Raw genomic sequence first — 8,373 nt, forward strand, 5'->3', positions numbered from 1 at the left:
ACCTATCTGTTTTATGGGTCAGTCCTTAACTGAACAATCAAGGTGGGTTAGGTTGTTAAGGGGAGAGGGACCTAGAGGCATTCTTTCCATTCCAAGAACTGGGCTAGTTGGAGCCAAGGTCAAGTTAACCTTGTTTAGAGGGTTTTTTTTCTCTAAAATCCCTAAAACAAAGGCAAAGCCAGGAAAGAAGCTGTACCAGCTCGAGTCTCCTCTCAGGGCATACTTCAGTATATATGTGAGAATAAAAGTAGAAAACTTGAAGGGATAGGTGGGGTTGGCGTAAGGGAAGGAAGAAAAGTGGAAAGTTTGACAATGATCCAGATGTGTTGTACATTGAAGTGTACATACACTCTATTCAACATACATACATACATACATACATACACTCTATTCAACACTGACATGATGAAGCAAAACCCTTTTGGACTACTAGCTGAAGATTAAAAATGTTTTGTTTTAATATTAACAGACCAGAAGCATAAACCTTTAAAGATAAATAAGAGGAGAGCATTGACATATTGGTGAGGATGTGCTCTTTTCAATACAAAATTTAATAAGTGTCAAGTCTGCTGCAAATGTAAATTTTATTTGCCAATTCTTTTTGCAAATTGCTTAAAATATAAAGAACCAAATTCCAATATCCCTTCACTTCCAAAAAAATCTTATAGATCTTTACATTTCTCAGTTGTTTCTAAATATCTTAATGTAATGCACTATTGGAACTAATTTCATTCCACATTTTAATTTAAATTTAAAATCATTAAAGTCTTTTAAAAGCCTCTCACTCCGGCACAGGTATGGATAAAGAACTGATGTGGTCAGAAGCAGAATTATTCAGAAGACTGTAAATGGATGCTTACCTAGTTTCCTCTCTGCTGGATCATAGAATACAAACTGTCCTAATTGAAAAAAGTTAGCCTTCCCAGGTTTTCTGCATATAAATACTCCATCAACATTTTGTTATTAGAGGATTATTCATGATTAGCTATATGTTGATTGATAATGACTGAGCATGAGAGAAAGGTGAGGGAAAACCATCTACACTTCAGTGAGGTTCTGACTTGTGTTTCACAAAGTGTTATGAAAGCTCTCCATGAGAAATCTAGCAGCTGCATTTCTAAAAAGTCCTTGTGTGCTTACACTTTCTGATACTGTCTCAATTCAAGTACTTCTCCTTGGAGTTCCATACTATTCAATGATGCTGTATGAGCTCCTTGTTTTGCAGACCGGTCTTGGTGATAAAATTTGTGCTTTTCAAAATTGCTCTCCCTATTCCATCCACAAAATGTGGACAAAAATTATCTGAAAAAAATTGTATCTGTTGATAGTGCATATACTTTTATTTTTCATTACAAACATAGAATGTAGTAAAAATTTTCATAGCAATTACTCTGCACTAGTTTGTGGGCAGATTCTAATGTAAATAATATGCTGTGTTCACGTAGAGAATTTGACTATCCAAATTTTAATATGCCTGTGGTCCTAAAACCAATACCCTACTGATATTGAGTGACAAATACAACTTCCTATAAGTATAGAAGTTTTCATTGTATCTTTTTAATATATATTTTTATTGTAAAGATACTGTATGGAGGGGATACAGTTACATTAGTAAGGTAATGAGTACATTTCTTTATTTTTCCTCTATTGTCGTTCATGGGGCTTGAACTCTGGGCCAGAACGCTGTCCTCAGCTCTTCAGCTCAAGGATAGCACTCTACCACTTGAGCTACAATGCCACTTCCTGTTTTTTTGGTGGTTTATTGGAGATAAGAATTTCTCAGGGACTGGGAAGGTGGCTCAGTGGTAGAGTGCTTGCCTTGCATGCATGAGGCCCTGGGTTCGATTCCTCAGCACCACATAAGCAAAAAGAAAAAAGCCAGAATTTCTCGGATTTCCTGCCCGGTCTGGTTTTAAATCCCGATCCTCAGATCTCAGCCTCCTGAGTAGCTAGGATTAGAGGCCTGAGCCACCTGTGCCCAGCATGAGTACATTTCTTATTGAGCACCCTCTCCTTTGTTTTCCCCCTACCATCCCTTCTCTTCACACCTCCCCAACTTATCCCTCCACCCCCTCTTTGATAGAGTGTCTTGTACATATCATTGTTACAATGGGTCAACCTGTATCCTTTCCTCACATCTTAAATGAAGAAATGCTGGCTTGATTTATGCTGATTCTACTTGTGTAGACACATGTAAAATCACTCACCAAGTCCAAGAGCACATCATTTTTTGTCAGTTGGTATAGTTGTGTTCTACACATTTATTGACAGGTTACAAATTATTCTCAAACTTTAATACATTAAAAATACTTTCTTCTTTTCTTATTTTCTTGGCCAGGAAATCAGCCAGACCTCAGTCAGCATTTCTCTCATAGGACTTTTCACATGGGTTGGTTAAATGTTGATCTGAGGTCCAGTCTTCTGAGGACTCACTCATCTGCTTAGGAATTGATGCTGTCTGTTGGAAAAGAGCTCAAGGAAGGATGCCATTTAGAGCCTTATAACTTTATTTTTTTATTGTGAGAATACTGTACAGAGGAGTTACAATTACATGGGCAATATAACGAGTACATTTCTTATCAAGCATTGTTGGCTCCTCTTTCTTTCCCCTTCCCATCCCTTCCCATCTTCCTCCTACACCCGGTCATCCCTCGACCCACCAAAGTTGTAAAGTTCATTTTTCGACAAAACAACATTGAGATTCCACCTCACCCCAGTTAGAATGGTTATAATAAAGAACTCTAATAACAACAGATGCTGGAGGGGATGTGGACAGAAGTGAATCTTTCTACATTGTTGGTGGGAGTGTAAACTTGTTCAAACACTTTGGAAAGCAGTATGGAGGTTCCTCAAAAGACTCCACATAGAGCTCCCCTATGACCCAGCAATCCCACTTTTGAGCATTTACCCAAATGATCACAAACAAGACCATACTAAAACTACCAGCACAACTATGTTTATTGCAGCATTATTTACCATAGCTAAGATAGGGAACCAACCCAGATACCCCTCAGTAGATGAATGGATCAAGAAAATATGGTATATATACACAATGGAATTCTATGCCTCCATCAGAAAGAATGGCATCGCCCCATTTGTTAGGAAATGGTAAGACTTGGAAAAAAATTATATTAAGTGAAGTAAGCCAGGCCCAAAGAAACATAGGTCCCATGGTTTCCCTTATTTGCAATAACTAGTATATGTCTGAGTCAAGCAGAAAAGGTCAGATAAGTTGATGTTAGGGGAATGAATCCCAAGATAAGTATTCAAATGTTTTTTTGCCTTTCATGAAATTGTTTTTAACATTTTTATAAGATGATTTCTATGTTGCTTTGTATGTTCCTCCCCCACGGTATAACCCCTGCTTTCACTGTATTGATGTAGGTATAATTTGTGGAGGGGAAGGGAAAAAACAAATCGTTTAACTTGGGATATAGGTGGACCCATTCCAACAATGAGATATATAACTTTATTCTTTACAAGGGTATTTTCCTGCTACTTTGGTTGTTGAGAGTGTCTATAAGAGCAAGCATTCTGTAGGGAGCTGGGAGACACCATATGTTCTTTACTTACTGATTCCTAAGTGACTTGTACTGCATTTTGCAAGTCGAATCTGTCAAAACCTACCAGTTTTAAGAGATAAGAGGAGTGGTAAAAGAACTCATGGAGACAAATACATTTTCAACATATTTTGTTCCAAGCATTCCATCTAAGGCATAGTCAACAACTAGTGAAACTTGTGTTGGCTGTAAATATGTGTCTTTCTCCATGTGTGCATGTATACATGTGTATATGTATGTGTGAATTTGTGTGTATAGTAACATACATGTGTACATATATAAGGGCATATACACACATATATGCATATATAAATAAATATACATATGCAAATATATGTACATATATATAAATCAGTGTTCAGTGATTTAATCAATAGTTCCCAGCACATTGTCATTCTCTCAAAGTATACATGATAAACTGCTCTGAGGAGCTGTGCTCTATGATGGGTATCCTTTGTTCTCACTTGCCCCATTACCTTGTTTTTCATCCCTGTGAACAACTTCGGTCTACTTACCATAGGATAGCTTTGTTTTCATTACATGTAGTTACTTACTGATAATCAAAGAAAAAGGTTGTTTGTAAAAGAAAAAGAACTTTTACGTCACAAGTTAAAATATCTTATCTATCCCAATGATTCCTATGAGATAAAATTTATAATAGAAGAAAAGTAAAAAGGAATTCCTAGATCTGTTGTTTTGCCATTTAGAATGGCAAAGAATAAAATCACATCACTCTTATAATTCTTAAAAAATGCAAGGGAAACTGTTGGTCCCTATCATGTTCCCACAAAACCAGTGAATTCTGAAGGATAATAGACCAGCAGAAATTCTAAGTAGCAGACATGGAGCATGAAAGAGAAAGACCATGAATGGAAAGGGTGAACGAGAGAAGTACAATAATACTGAAAGTACATAACAGATAAACAAGTGCTGTATGAGAATATTGATACTGCTATCTTTAGACTTTACATGTACATTTGAAAGTATTTGATGTATGATAACCAATCAACATAAAATATAAAATGATTTTGATAAAAAATAAAAATGATGAGTCCCTGCCTGGTTTTAGGATGAGGGTTATGATGGCTTCATAGAATGTGTTCGGTAGTGAACTTTCTCTTTCAATTTCATTGAACAGTTGGAGGAGTATTGGTGTGAGCTCTGCTTTGAAGGCCTTGTAGAATTCTGCTGTAAAACCATCTGGTCCTAGACTTTTCTTAGATGAGAGGTCTCTTATTGCTGTTTCTATTTTCAATGCTTGATATGGGCCTGGAAAGACTTGGAAAAAATTATATTAAGTGAAGTAAGCCAAGCCCAAAGAAACATAGGACCCATGGTTTCCCTCATTTGCAATAGTTAGTATATGTAATGTATAAGTCAAGCAGAAAAGGTCAGATAAGGTGATGTTAGGAAAATGAACCCTAAGATATGTATTTAAATGTTTTTTTTTCTTTCATACATTTGTTTCTAACTCATTTATATGATTATTTCTTTGTTGCTTTGTATGTCCCTCCCCCACAGTATAACCCATGCTTTCACTGTATTTGATGTTGGTATAATTTGTGGAGGGGAAGGGGAAAAACAAGTCATTTAAATAAGGATACAGGTGGACCCATTGCAACAATGAGAAGTACAAGTTGTCATGTTGAAAACGAACTTTACAACTTTGATGGGGGGGGTGGGGGGGAGGATTCGATGGGGGGGAGGCTTGGAAGGGATGGGAAGGGGAAATAAAGGAGGAGGCTACAATGCTTGATAAGAAATGTACTCATTATCTTGCCCATGTAACTGTAACCCCTCTGTACAGTTTTTTCACAATAAAAAAATAAAAAATAAATGAAAATAAAAATGACTCAGAAGAAATTATAAGTGCAAATACAATCTTCCCAGAAGAAATCTCTCAGAGACTTTGAGAAATCTCTCATGATTTTGAAGAGGATAAAGTGGCTGAAGTTAGTATAAATTTAGAAGTATGACAATTCACAAAAATATAAAAAGATATTCATATATTTCATTATATAACTCAAAGCAGAAAGCAAATGTTGTTTAGATGATTTTTTAAAACACAGTCTTTCAGGAGCTGGGAAGGTGGCTCAATGGTAGAGTGTTTGTCTTGCATGCATGAGGCCCTGGGTTTGGTTCCTCAACACTACAGAAGTAGAAAAAGATGAAGGCTCAAATGGTAGTGCTAGCCTTGAGCTGAGGGACAGCACCCAGACCCCAGAATTCATGCCCCATGACCAACAAAATAAAAATCAACAAAACAATGCTGGGTGCCGGTGGCTCGACTGTAATCCTAGCTATGCAGGAGGCTGAGTTCTGAGAATCACAGTTGAAAGCCAGTCCGGGCAGGAAAGTCCGTGAGACTTTATCTCTAATAAACCACTAGAAAACCAGAAGTGGTGCCATGGCTCAAGGTCTAGAGTGCCACCCTAGAGCTGAAGAGTGCAGGGACAGCACTCCGGCCCAGAGTTAAAGCCTCACGACTGACAAAAACAAAAAACACAAAAACAGTCTCTCAGTTTTGTGGTCTCAACTCTGTAATACCGCCGCTTCCGACGAGGGCTAAGATTTTGGGTGTGGACATTTATCATCCCTCCTGATTCAGACTGTACTTGATGATTTATTTAATAAATATTTTGTTCTTAATTTTCTTCTTTGTAAACTCACATGCACCTATAAAAAATCTTTGGCCATCCCAGTAAGCTTCTCAAAGTACCTCCTGATGACGACTTATAAAAAGTTGTATTATATTACAAAAAGGGAAACAATGCAACAAATAAAGAAAACCAAAAGTTAAATATTAATGATTAATAAAATAAAAAACCAAACAATTACCAGTGTACTATTTTCTCATATTCCTGTGCATTTAAAACTGGCTAAGATTATGATGTTCAAAAAGAGGATTTTGTTTTGGTTTTTATTTTGGGTCCAGTCGTGGGCCTGAACTCTGAGCCTGGGCGCTGCCCCTCAGCTCTTCAGCTCAAGGCTAGCGCTCTACCACTTGAGCCACATCACCACTTCCGGCTTGTTGTTTGCTTATGGGTGCTGAGGAATCGAACCCAGGGCCTCAAGCATGCAAGGCAAGCGCTTTACCACTGAGCCACCTTCCCAGCCCCTCAAAAAGAGTTTTATAGGCTATGAGTAGTCTTTAAAATTACCACTAAGATTACTTTTTATGGCTCATCTCATCATTTATATATGGCTTATATCATCATTTGTTCCTCACTAACATGTTAAGTAAGGAAGCCCTAAAAATTTAAAGAAACTATATGGTTAACAAAGTCTTAACTCTTCACTCTGCTTCTTTACTCAAAGACTTTGCAATTTCTTATTGGTAATGTTTGTATAAACTCTGAAAGGTACATAATTAGTACCATATGTCTGCTACCATAAGCCTTAAATACTTTATAGAAAAGTTTATGACCAGCCAAACAGTCCTAATTTTGGCATATATATGCAAATTCCCAAAATTAAATACATTTAAAACTTAACAAACCTTAACACTTGCTGCAGTGTTCATTATGACAGGTGCCTTGTATAGAATAAATGAATTTCTCCTCTTATACATCTCTTGAACAACAAATATCTGGAATTATTTTGTTTTTGACATGCCAATCTTGACTTTATTCTTAAATGTGTGCTTATGTAAGAAATACATGGTTTTAACAGTTTGTTGTATTGCTAAAAAAGAAGAAGAAGAAGAAGAAGAAGAAGAAGAAGAAGAAGAAGAAGAAGAAGAAGAAGAAGAAGAAGAAGAAGAAGAAGAAGAAGAAGAAGAAGAAGAAGAAGAAGAAATACATGGTTCTAAAATTTCACAAGAATTCTTTTGAACTTACTTTTTTTTTGAATTGTCTAGTTTAAGAAAATCAATTACACTTTATATATAAAAAATGTTCTGTGCTCAATTAGGCAGCAAATACGCTAAAATTGGAACAATACAGAGAAGATTAGCATGGCCCCTGAGCAAGGTTGACATGCAAATTAGTGAAATGTTCCATATTTTTGCAACAACAGATGCTGGAGAGTATGTGGCCACAGGGAACTCTACTGCATTCTTGGTGGGTATGTAAACTTGTTCAACCACTTTGGAAAGCAGTATGGAGGCTCTTCAAAAGACTCCATATAAAGCTTTCCTATGACCCAGCAATCCCACTTTTGGGCATTTACCCAAATGATCACAAACAAGACCATACTAAAACTACCAGCACAGCTATGTTTACTGCAGCATTATTTACAATAGCTGATATAGAGCCAACCCTGATGCCCCTCAGTAGATGAATGGATCAAGAAAATATGGGTGTACATACACAACAGAATTCTATGCCTCCATCAGAAAGAATGGTATCACCCAATTTGTTAGGAATTGGAAAGTCTTGGAAAAATTTTATTAAGTGAAGTAAGCCAAGTCCAAAGAAACATAGGTCCCGTGGTTTCCCTTATTTTCAATAACTAATATATGTCTGGGATAAGCAGAATAATTCAAAAGCTATGTGCATATGAGCAGATAAGATGATATTAAGGGAAATGAACCCAAAGACAGGGACACAAGTATGTTTTTTCTTTCTTGTTATTGTTTCTAATGTACTTATGATGTGCAATATGATTTTTTTTGTTTCTGTATATGTTCCTCCCGCACGCTATAACCCCTGTTTTCATTGTATTTGAAGTTGGTACACCTACATCCTGTGTATACGTTTCTCTAATTTGACGAGGAGAAGGGAAATACAAAATGGTTAAATAGGGATACAGGTTAACCCATTGTATCAATGAGATGCACAAGACACTCTGCTGAAAAATGAACTTTACAATT

The 8,373-nt window shown here is 36.6% G+C and overlaps 1 non-coding gene across 1 annotated transcript; it reads left to right on the forward strand.

Annotated features, from left to right (window-relative positions):
• Positions 1-7,460: 7,460 nt before the first annotated feature.
• On the forward strand, positions 7,461-7,567 carry LOC138841535 (U6 spliceosomal RNA). Its single transcript, XR_011376457.1, has one exon. It is a non-coding gene; the product is annotated as a U6 spliceosomal RNA (small nuclear RNA).
• Positions 7,568-8,373: the final 806 nt, after the last annotated feature.

Source organism: Dipodomys merriami, unplaced genomic scaffold (genome assembly GCF_024711535.1).
Source record: "Dipodomys merriami isolate MVZ:Mamm:240054 unplaced genomic scaffold, mDipMer1.0.p SCAF_3214, whole genome shotgun sequence".
NCBI lineage: Eukaryota > Metazoa > Chordata > Mammalia > Rodentia > Heteromyidae > Dipodomys > Dipodomys merriami.